The following is a 12093-nucleotide window of genomic DNA, read 5'->3' as shown; positions in this document are numbered from 1 at the left end:
AAGAAAGCGCCAGTGGTCTTGGTGGAGGGAACTGCAGTGCAGGCCCTGAAGCCATGGGCAGAGCCCCGGACTGGGAGGGGACCCTCAGATTCTGGTCTCAGCCAGCTCTGTGACCCTGCCCTCTCTGGACCTCAGTCCTGCCCTCCTTGGAATGGGAGAAACAGCCTAGGTGATTTCTAAGGGTCCCTTGGTTCAACGAGCCAACCTTCCAAATCCCTTGCTTTTTGCCTGTAGCTTTGTTGGTGTGGGGATGGATATAGGCTCTGAGAGTGACTTTTTCCCCTCCAACTCTGACTCTTAAAAGCAAGAATCTACTGATGCACCTCCAACTCCAACAAATGTCTCATTTTCCGGTTGACCAGGTGGGTTAGCTGCTGTCTAAAAGAGAAAACATTCTGAGTAGATATTTGGATTTGCACTTAATGTTCAGGCCTGGCCTTTAGCCATGAAGTAGGTGAGTTTGGCTTTTGCATTTCAATTCCAAGACTCTGGATCCCATGGTGCCCTCACAACTGTCCCTGCCTGCCTCCTGTCCCTCACACTCTGACATGACCACCTCCCAGGCTCCAGGCCTTTCCATCCGTTGCTCCCACTGTCTTCAACAGGGGAAGTTACAGTTCATTCAAGCAAATGTTCTTATAGCACCATCTCATGTCATCCCTCCTGGGTACTGGGGAGATACCAAGACTATTGAGGTGCCCTAGGAAAGGACTAATTCACACCAAAGTGTAAGTGACTGATAACAGCATACTAAGGATATTTGCAAATCAAATAGAAAGCTCCTGGTTAAGAACCCTGTAATAGCTCCCCATTGCCCACAGAATCAATTGTCTTGCAATGTTACTAGATGTGAAAAAATTTTTCCATAATTAAAAACAAGTCAGGAAAAGTTGGATCACATAAAGTTAAGCCCATTCTTTACTCCAGGAAGCTCAAAATCAGACTGCTCAAGTTTATACCTTAGCTCTACCACTTACCAGCTGTGTGACCTTTACCCCCCTATAAAATTTCTTAACCTCTCTATAAAATAGGAATGATACAACAGGACCTAGTTCATAGGGTTGTGAGGTGGGTCAAATTTGGTGATGCCTGCCTGGTGCCTTGCAGACACTCACAGGTAGTTACTATTAGTTTTAGCAAAACCTTTACAAAATTCACATATGTCGGAGGAAGTCTCCACGTGGGGGACACAGAAACCCAGCCCTCTTCTGGAGCTGAGAGTTCCACGGGTCTAGTGTTTGGGGAATACACACTGGAACACTGCCGACCCCAGGATGAAGTCCCTGGCTCTGAGGTCCTCAGGAGCTTTGATAACCTCTCCAGCACACCGCCTGGTCCTGCTCCGCGTCATACCTTGAGTTCCTATAATACCAAACAACTTTGAGCTCCTTGAGCCCTGCATCCTCTCTCAGGCCTCCACACCTATGCGCATGCTATTTCCTCTGCCTGGAAGGTCTTTGTCTCTAAAGTCACAGGTCAAATGCCCCATCTTCCCTAAAACCTTCGCTGACCTCCCCAGATACACATCCCCTCCCTCCCCTCCCACTAACTGAGGCCCTTCCTCAGTCACCACCGGGGATTAACCCCAGTCCCCACTCCCCCTTTTATTTTTTGGCACCACGTGGCTTGTGGGATCTCAGTTCCCCGACCTGGGATTGAACCTGGGCCACAGCAGTGAAAGCCCGGAATCCTAACCATTAGGCGACCAGGAAACTCCCCCCAGTTCCCTTTTAAGTGGCTCTGACAAGGAAGTAAAAATCTGTGAGAATAAAATTAAGTCTCTGTTATCGTGTTATTTGGAAACACCTTGATGGGTCATCCTCAAAGTTAGAGGGGAGCCCGGGGGAGCCCCAAGGGGCGAGGAGTTGCCCTCCAGAGCAGCTGAAACTGATGGGCAGCAGGAAGCCCGGGAGATGCTTCTTGGGAGATTTGAGCTGCACTGATTAAGATGCTATGGACAGAGAAGATAAACAGTGTTGTCAAAAAAGAGCCCCAAATCACAAGAGCTGCCCCACTCTGCAGGAGTGAGTTTGCAGTCGGGCTGTTTCTCACCATGGCAACCCTGTGCAGGATGTGCCACAGTAGACAGCTGCAGGGTCAGTTTATTTGCTAATTATTAATGCTTCTCCAGGGCCAGCAGAGGGGCCAGTTCAGCCCAGGAAGGTGGGTGGAGGAAGGCTTCTCGGAGGAGGGCTTATTTAGTCAGAGACCTGAACGATCCAGGAGTTAACCTGGGGGTGGCGGGCAGGCGCTGGTCGAGGGGGAGGCAAGAGGAGAGCTTGTTCCAAAGAGGGGCCCAGGCTGGAGATACAAGAGCTGCTTCTGGGAACCCTCGGCCCAGTGGGCTGGAGCGGCCAGCAGGCCTGGGGCCTCACTCCTTCCACCATGTATCAAAGTGAGTTTAGGTTGAGCTCTCTGAGCTCCCAGCTGGGTTTATGGTGTTGACAGCTCTGGGTTTGTTGGCTGCTTTTCAGAGACATACCAGAGGCGCCTCCATCTCCTCCCTGACACGTCTCCCAGCTCACTGTAGGCTGGGCCCTTCTCGGAAGGTTTTCTGTGGACAGCTAACCCAGCTGGGTGTGGATTCCTGTGAGCGTTAGTCACCGAGGGGCTGTCCGACCTCCGCTGTGGCTGGTCCTTTCCTGTGTTTGCCTCAGGATGGGGTAAAGTGACATTCCTGTGACAGTCGCCTTCCTTCTTCCACTTCCAGCCCCCTGTCTAGATTCTTCATCTATAGAAGTGGCCTCGAGCACCCACGAAACCACTCAGTTGCTGTTTGTTGAGCACCTATTATGTGTCAGGCTCTGCCAAAGAGCCTCGCACCAGAGGGAGCCAGTGAGTGATTCAGCCCCTCCATAGGCACTGCTGAATCCAGTCAAGTGTTGAGGTACAGGAGAAGGGCACAAGTTCTGGTTCTGTTCAGTCCAATATAGTAGCACTACTTAAAATGAGATTAATGAAAACTAAAGTTTAAAATTCAGTTCTCTGAGATGAGATGTCCCAGCTCAAGCAATGAGGCAGAAAAAAGGGGCAAATTCCTCCTTCCTCTGTCCTTTTGTTCTATCCCAGCCCTCAACAGATTGGAGGAGGCCCACCCACACTGGGGAAGGCCATCTACTTTCCTCCGTCTGCTGATCCAAATGCTAATTTCAGCCAGAAACACTCTCACAGACACACTCAGAAATAATGCTTAACCAGATATCTGGGCATCCGCTGATCCAGTCAAGTTGACACATAAAATTAACTATTGCAGTCCTTGAAAAGAGTTTCTGGTCACCTGGTGTGTGTAGACTTTGACAAGGACAGCTGGTGCCAAACCAATGTTGTCATCACTTGAGCCATTGAATCAAATAAATGGACTGCTAGCCACACCTACATAAATCTGGGACTTGTTCAAGGATGCACACTTAAACTTGCTTCAGTAGAGTTTTCTTCACTGAAAACAACACTAATCAATTTGTAATGTGATTAAAATGTTACGATAAAAGGAAAATAGATGTCCTGACATAAAAAATAATAAACAATAACAGTAAGAGGAAAAAAAAAAGAATTTAGAGGTGGTGATAGCAGAGCATTAAACCAAGCATGGGGCCCTTCTGATGCCCATGAAACCAGTCCTGTTTACAAGACTGGCTGGTGAGGCTTTCAAGAACCCAAGGGCAAGAGTAGAACTGAGCTGCAGAGACCTTCTGAACTAGGTGTGCAATTGTTACAGAATTCTCTCTCTCACCCACTCTCCTTTCTGCCTGCCTGATCCATTCATTCATTCTTCCTTCAACACAGGTTTACTGACACCTGGTGTAGGATGGTGATTGAGAGCACGAACTCTGGAACCACATGACTGGTGTTTGAATCCTGGTTCCTAGACCAATGATCTGTGTGACTTTAGGCAAGTTACCCTGTCTCAGTTTTCCCATATGGAATATGGTGATAATATTATTCTATCCTATAGGGTTGTTATGTGGATTAAATTAATTACATGTGTGAAGCACTTAGGACAGTTGTCTGATCATAATAAGCACTATATATATGTTCCTATTATTATCATTATTACTATATTCCAGGCATACTCTAGGGATACTGCAATGAACAGAAATAGTCAACAATCTCTGCTCTCATAGGGCTTATGTTTTGGTGGTGATATTTGTGCTACATTATTCTTTCTCTAATGGAGAAAATGGAGCATTTCCACTACTGCTCTGGTCCAGGTGGAGGAAACATGGCTACCAGAGCTCCCTTTCACTCCAAGTCCAAAATTCCCAGGGTAGGTTCTGATTGGCCCAGCTTGGACCAATCATCTGTGGCTAGTAGGGGCAGGGGGCAGGGTCACATTGTTTAAAATTCCTACTTTCATGGAAACCCTGTAGATGTATGTGGTAGCAATTAGAAAAGCTTTCTTTTCTTTCTTGTATAAAATGCCTAACATCTTATCCCCTGTAAGGCTGCTCCAGAACTTAGGATCAGTTGCTCAACTTTCGTCATTGCTCTGCCTTCTCTGATGCCTATCTCTCCCCTTTATGGCAGCAGGCACCTGGGGCCCCACCCACAGTGGGCTCAGAACAGACTGCAGGCCACCATCTGGTCCAGGTGATTTCTTACTCCTCAGCCCACTGCTTCTCACTTGTTTGGGCCCACAAGGCCACCAACTTAGTGAACCAGCATTCAACACCCAGGCTTAAAGACCACAAGGAGCCCTAGACATTCTGGAACATTCTCTGAGGCCCAAAGAGAGAAAGGAACCTGGGCAAGTTCACTGGAAACTAGGTGTCAGGTCAGGAACAGAATTGGGGTCTTCCTCTCCCGACTCTTCCGTCTTCCCTAAACCTGGGAACACTCCTCAAAGAATTATTCTGCTGTTGGCTGTTATTTTGCAGCCTCTGTCTCCTTTATGGTCTAGACTTTGCTTCTACCTCCTACCTTGCATGGCAGTAACTGTATGGACCCTCTTCTGGGACAAGCCCCCTCCCCTCCCCCTGCCCACTGATTCCTGTACAACCTGTGTCCAGGCTCTCGCTATCACTGCCTCTGGCGGTAAGATGCTCTTTTCCTTTGGGAAGGTGCTGAGGTCAGTGGTTGTTGAATGGGAGAGGCAGGGCGGGGAACACAGGACAGCTGTCTGCAGAGCCACAGTGGTCAGTGACTGGGGAAAGACCTGGGGAGTTGGGACCACGGATGTTAGGGAATCAGATTAAGAAATTGAACAGGGAATGGATTCAGCCTTAGTTTCTGATGGAAGCTGCGGTGAGAGTAGGCCAATGCACAGAGGCTCAGGACAGAGGGTGAACAAGTCAGGGGAAGGGCGAAGATTTAGGTTCCTTTCCAGTATTGAGCAATGCTTTCGGGGAAGTCATTTGACCTCCCAGAGCCTTAGCTTTCTCAGCTCAAAGATGACTCCTTGCTTCATGAGGCTGCAATGGGGCTGTGAGACAGGCAAACACAGTGGTGGGGAAGAGGGCTTTGGTGTCAGACAGACCTGAATGTAAACCCAGCCCCACCATTAACTAGCCTTGTGACTTTTTCGGCATGTTGTCTCACTGCTCTGAATCTGTTTTTCCTCATCTATGAAATGAGGATATTAATTATACATACCTCATAGGGCTTGGGGAAGTTTCAATAGAATCTTACATGAATAATAATTAATACAGAGCTTGGCATGTACTAACTGCTCAGTAAATGGTTGCAAGGTATAGAGACCCCAGTGAAGAAAATTTAAACTTAAAAGAGCAATTTATTCAAAAGCTCTTGAACCTTCCCTCCTTCCCACCTCATCCCCATTTCACAACTGCTCAGCATTTTAGAACCTGACAACCACATATATCTAAGAATGGAATAGGCTACCTCTGAAGGTAGTAAATTCCTTGTTCCCAGAGAAAAACAAAAAAATCTAGGAGATGTCTTGGAGGGCACATGGCAGAAGGGATTCAAGCAACTAATGGGATAGGGGTGAGGGGAGGAGGGCACTGGGCTACAGCCCCCAGCGATCTTTTCCAGACCTTCTCCCTCACAGAGCCGACCCCCACCCCAGATGTAGAGGTGGGTGGTGACCACTGAAAACTCTTATCTGGGCAGCACTACGGAAAATCCTGCTGAGAACTGGCCGCCAGGAAAGTCCACTATAAACAGGTCTCTCCACATCATCACACGTACTTGTGTTTGGATTTCCCCTTCGTAGAGCCGGGGGCTGGTCCTACGAGAGGAAATGGCTCAGGTGGCTGGCCAGTGGACTCCTTCAGTCACAGCCTGGCCAACGAGGGTCTGCAGTGATCACAGAGAATCTCCAGGTCAGAGATGAGACTTCATGGGAGCAGCCATGAGGAGTTCAGGGAATCAGTTCACAAACCTGCCCTCCTGGGCCTTCTCAGACAGCCAGACCACACACCAGACCTGGGCACAACTGCAGACTGGTCATCTGATCAAATGATTCTCCTCTCTGGGAGGAAGGGGTGCGGCACAGTCCCTTGAGGGGCATGGCACAACTTCTGAAGGAGGTTTGGCTTTCAGAAGCATGCCCAATACCACAATTTCATTTTGGAAAATAAACACAAATCCCCTTTTCTTTTACTCCATGAGCCACAGAGTAAAGCTCAACAAAAACTTCTTGGCTGGTGGTACTGTTTCTACCTAACCCCGCCGGCCAAGAAAATTCCCAAAATGCTAGGGGAGAGAGAATGTTCCCCTGGAAGGTCCACATCATAATCTCTGGGGAGTATGAAACTTTTCTGTTCTTCCAAGAGTATGTGTTCAAAAGACTACAAAAGGTCAGAGGTGAGCTGGTTCTGAGTTGTAATTAAATCCTATCTTTTCTCATTAAGTCCAGGACTCTTAAATGCATTGATTGATTGATTGTGATGTGGCACTTGAGGAAAACAATATGGGCAATGGTATTTAGAATTTTTAGCCGTTAGCTTGAGTCAAGAGGTCAAGGTCAGGGGTTGGCTCCTGTTGGGGTCAGTAAGGCTGGCTCAGCTCCTTGGTCCCAAACTCTTATGAAGGGGCAAGTTCGCTCTAGCAGAAGGCTGTTGTGCTTCCCTCGGCCCCAAGCTCTGATCAGTAAAATCTAAGGATGCCATAATTAAGAACATAAGTCTTAACCATCTCATGTGCTGAATATTTAAAAGAGGAATTTTATTTTATGTCTCTCTTCTCTTCCCAAAGTAACCAGTCTCCCAAACTTTGTGTTTTATCATTCTACTGCTTTTCTTTATAGATTTGAATATATTAGTTTTGCCTATTTTTGAACTTATGTAAATTGATGCCATTGAATTTTTTCTCCACTTTATATCATGGTCTAGAGATTCAGTGTCATCTAGTGTAGCTATAATTTCTTTTTTCTATGTTATGTAATATTCCGTGGTATGAATGGAATATACATATATATATATTTTTTATTTTGGCTGTGCTGAGCGGCTTGTGGGACCTTAGTTCTCTGACCAGGGACTAAACCCAGGCCATGCAGTGAAGTTGCCGAGTCCTAACCACTGGACCACCAGGGAATTCCCTGGAATATTATATATTTATCATATATTGTAGATAGACATTTGTGTTTTTTCCAGTTTTGGACTATCATGAATAATGCCACTATAAACGTTAACTGCAACTGCACTTGTGCAAAACTCTCTCTCTAGGTTATATACATTGCAATGAAATTGCTAGCTCATAGGTTATGCAGATGTTCAACTTTACTAGGTAATGCCACCTCTTTTCCAGATTACTTTTACCAATTGATAGATTCATCCACAATCTATGAACGTTCCCTTGCTCCACATGTACACCAACATTTGGTACTGATTAATTTTTAACTCTTGCCAATCTGGTAGGTGTAAAATAGTATTACATTATGGTGTCTATTTGTAACCCTGATTACTGAAATTAAATATATTTAATATGTTTTTGAGCCATCTGTGTTTCCTTTTCAGTAAAATTCCTGTTCTTTTGCCCATTTTTAATTGGGTTGCTTATCTTCTCTTATTGATTTATCTTCTTTATATAATCTTTTTACCTGTTTTATATAATCTGGATATTTACTCTTTATCATTTATATGCATTTCCCTGTTTATGGCTTATCTATGATATCTTTAGATAAACAGAATTTATAACTATTAATGTAATTGAATGTATCAGTCTTTTTCTTTATGATTTTTCTGTGTCTTATTTTAAAAATCTCCCCTCCTCTATTAAATTACTTTTTTATGTAAATTTCTAAGAATTGTGTACTTTTACTTTTCTCATATGGGTCTAACCAACTGGTTAAAGACTAATTTAAGAGTCTACTATCATGTTTTCCTTAAGGTTAGCTAATTGTCCCAGTACCACATGTTGAAAAATCTATCCTTTCACCTTGAACTAAAATGTTTGCTCTGCAGTAAAATTAAGCTTTGTGTGTGTTTGGATCTATAATGCCACTCTGTCTTAATTACTATAAGTTTATGATAATTCTTGATACTTTGCCAGGCAAATATCTTTTTCTTCCTTTTCAGGAATGTAATAGTTTTCAATAAAGGCACAAAAAATTTAGGAAACAACTTGTCAAATTCCAGAAAAAAATTGCGATTTTTATTGTTGCATGGAAATTATTTTTATCAATCTGATAAATTTGATATCTTTATGATATTGAACCTTCCAATTCATGAACATGATATATCTTTCCACTTATTTAGATCTTGTTTCAATAGTTTTATCATTTTTCTCCAAGTGTTGAACATCCTTTTTTAGATCTGTTACTACGTACTTTACTTTTGTTGATGAAATTGTAAATAGTATCCTGTTTTATTGCATTTTGTTTGTTTCTGGTATATAGAAATACAACTGAGTTTTGTTCCTGGATTTTGTATCCTGTTGACTACCAAATTCTCTTATACTTTGAGGTATTCTATGTAGACAAGCATATTATCAGCAAATAATGATAGCTTTGCTTCTTCCATTTCAATGCTTCCACATTTTATATTTTTTCCCCCCTTACTGCCATGGTTAAGACCTCTAGTACAAAGTTGAATGAAAATCATGATTTGGGGCATCCATGTCTTGTTCCTGATCTTAAAGAGAAATGCTTTCAACATTTCATCAGTAAGCATTGCTATTGTTATAGTTTTTTGGTAGATGCTCTTTATTAGATTAAGGAAGTACTCTCTTATTCTTAACTTGCTAAAAGAGTTTTTGTTTTTTGTTTTTTTTATAAGTATGTTTCTGAACTTCCCAGAATAACATTTTCCTACTTATCTTTTTGTTATTTTTTGAAAAAGCTTTATTTAGGTATAATTTACATATCATATGATCCACTCATTTTAAGCATGGAATTCAATGTTTTTTAGTAAATTTACTGAATGCGCAATCATCACCACAACCCAATTTTAGAACATTTCCATCATCCCCAAAAGACCCCCTCATGCCCATTTTTTTTTTTTTTTTTTTAATAATACACAATGTATTTATTTATTTATTTATTTATGGCTGTGTTGGGTCTTCATTTCTGTGCATGGGCTTTCTCTAGTTGTGGCAAGTGGGGGTCACTCTTCATCGCGGTGCGCAGGCCTCTCACTATCGCGGCCTCTGTTGTTGCGGAGCACAGGCTCCAGACGCGCAGGCTCAGTAATTGTGGCTCACGGGCCCAGTTGCTCCATGGCATGTGGGATCCTCCCAGACCAGGGCTCGAACCTGTGTCGTCTGCATTGGCAGGCAGATTCTCAACCACTGCGCCACCAGGGAAGCCCCCTCATGCCCATTTTTAGTCAATCCTCAATCCCCAGGAAAACACCAATCTGCTTTCCATATCCATAGATTTGCCTTTTCTAGATATATTATATAAATTGAAGCATAAAATATGTGGTCTTTTTTTTATTTGACTTTTTTCACTGAGCATAACATTTTTGAAGTTCATCCATGATTGTAGCAGGTATCAGTGATTCATTCCTCTTATTGATGAAAAGTATTATATTGTATGGATATAGCACATTTTGGTTTTCCCACTCATCAGTTAATGGACATTTGTATTGTTTCCACTTTTTGGCTTTTATGAATAATGTTGCTATGAACTTTCCTGTACAAGTGTTTCTGTGGACACATGTTTTTGTTTATCTTGAGTGCATATCTATGAGTCGAATTACTAGGTTGTTAAACATAAATTTATGTTTAACTTTTTAAGAGATTGCCAAGCTATTTTCCAGTGAATATACTATTCTACATTCCTGTCAGCAATCTACAAGGATTCCAATTTCTTCACATCCCTTCCCACAGTTATTATTCCCTGTCTTTTTAATTATAGGCATCCTAGTGGGTATGAAGTGGCATCTCCTTGTGGTTTTAATTTGCATTTTCCTAATGACTAATGATGTTAAGCATCTTTTAATGTGCTTATTAGCTATTCATATAACTTCTTTGGTGAAATGTCTATTCAAATCTTTTGTCTATTTAAAAATTGGGTTGTTTGTCTCCTGCTTCTTGAGTTGTGAAAGTTCTCTGTATTCTGAATACAAGACCTCTATCAGAATTATGACTTACAAATATTTTCTCCCAGTCTGTGGTTTACCTTTTCATTTTCTTAGTAGTGTCTTTTAAAGTACAATTTTTTTTTAAAAAAATAGCTTTTTATTATGTATTTTACTCTTTTTCTGTTTCTTTTTTTTGGCGGTGCTGTGTGGCTTGCAGGATCTTAGTTCCTCCACTGGGGATTGAACCCGGGCCCTCGGCAGTGAAAGTGCAGAGTCCCAACCACTGGACTGCCAGGGAATTCCCCCAATTTTTAAAAATTAAATAAAATTTATCAATTTTTTCTTTTATGGATCATGACTTTAGTGCCACATCTAAGAACTCTTTGCCTAATCCAAAGTCAAGAAAATTTTCTCCCTTTTTTTCTAAAAGTTTTATAGTTTTAGCTCTTAAATTCTGGTTTATGGTCATTTTGAATTAATTTTTTATGTAAGGTGTGAGTTAAAGGTATAAATAATCTTTCTGCATGTGAATATACAATTCTTCCAGCACTGTTGGTTGAAAAAACTTGTTTATGGTTTCTAATAACCCTATTGTGGACAGAGAATGAGGATCTATGAGAGTAATCCTTTGAGATTTGTAGAGATTTGCTTTATGACCCAGTGAATGTTTGATTTTTATAAATGTTCAGCTTGTGCCTATAAAGAATGTGTATTCTGTAAATGATGGGTGCAGTGTTATATGTATATCCATTAAATCAAACGAGAATACATTAGCTAAAATCTTCTAAATCTGTACTCATTTTTTGTGTCTGTTTGATCCATAAGTTACTGATGGGTGTTAAAATCTAACAACATGATAGCAGATTTGTCTTTTTCTTCTTGTCCTTTTGATTTGAAATGTATATATATATATATATTTTTTAATTTAATTTATTTTTTTATACAGCAGGTTCTTATTAGTCATCCATTTTATACACATCAGTGTATACATGTCAATCCCAATCGCCCAATTCATCCCACCAGCACCACCCACCCCCTGCCGCTTTCCCCCCTTGGTGTCCATACATTTGTTCTCTACATGTGTGTCTCAATTTCTGTCCTGCAAACCGGTTCATCTGTACCATTTTTCTAGGTTCCACATATATGCGTTAATATACGATATTTGTTTTTCTCTTTCTGACTTACTTCACTCTGTATGACAGCCTGTAGATCCATCCACGTCTCAACAAATGACCCAATTTCGTTCCTTTTTATGGCTGAGTAATATTCCATTGTATATATGTACCACATGCTCTTTATCCATTCGTCTGTGGATGGGCATTTATGTTGCTTCCATGACCTGGCTATTGTAAATAGTGCTGCAAAGAACATTGGGGTGCATGTGTCTTTTTGAATTATGGTTTTCTCTGCATATATGCCCAGTAGTGGGATTGCTGGGTCATATGGTAATTCTATTTTTAGTTTTTTTAAGAACCTCCATACTGTTCTCCATGGTGGCTGTATCAATTTACATTCCCACCAACAGTGCAAGAGGGTTCCCTTTTCTCACACCCTCTCCAGCATTTGTTGCTTGTAGATGTTCTGTTGCTGCCCATTCTAACTGGTGTGAGGTGATACCTCATTGTAGTTTTGATTTGCATTTCTCTAATAATTAGTGATGTTGAGCAGC

Source organism: Lipotes vexillifer, unplaced genomic scaffold (assembly GCF_000442215.2).
Source record: "Lipotes vexillifer unplaced genomic scaffold, Lipotes_vexillifer_v1.1 scaffold1003, whole genome shotgun sequence".
NCBI classification, from domain to species: Eukaryota; Metazoa; Chordata; class Mammalia; order Artiodactyla; family Lipotidae; genus Lipotes; species Lipotes vexillifer.
The sequence above is the reverse complement of the archived record's forward strand: the minus strand, read 5'-3'. Positions refer to the sequence as shown.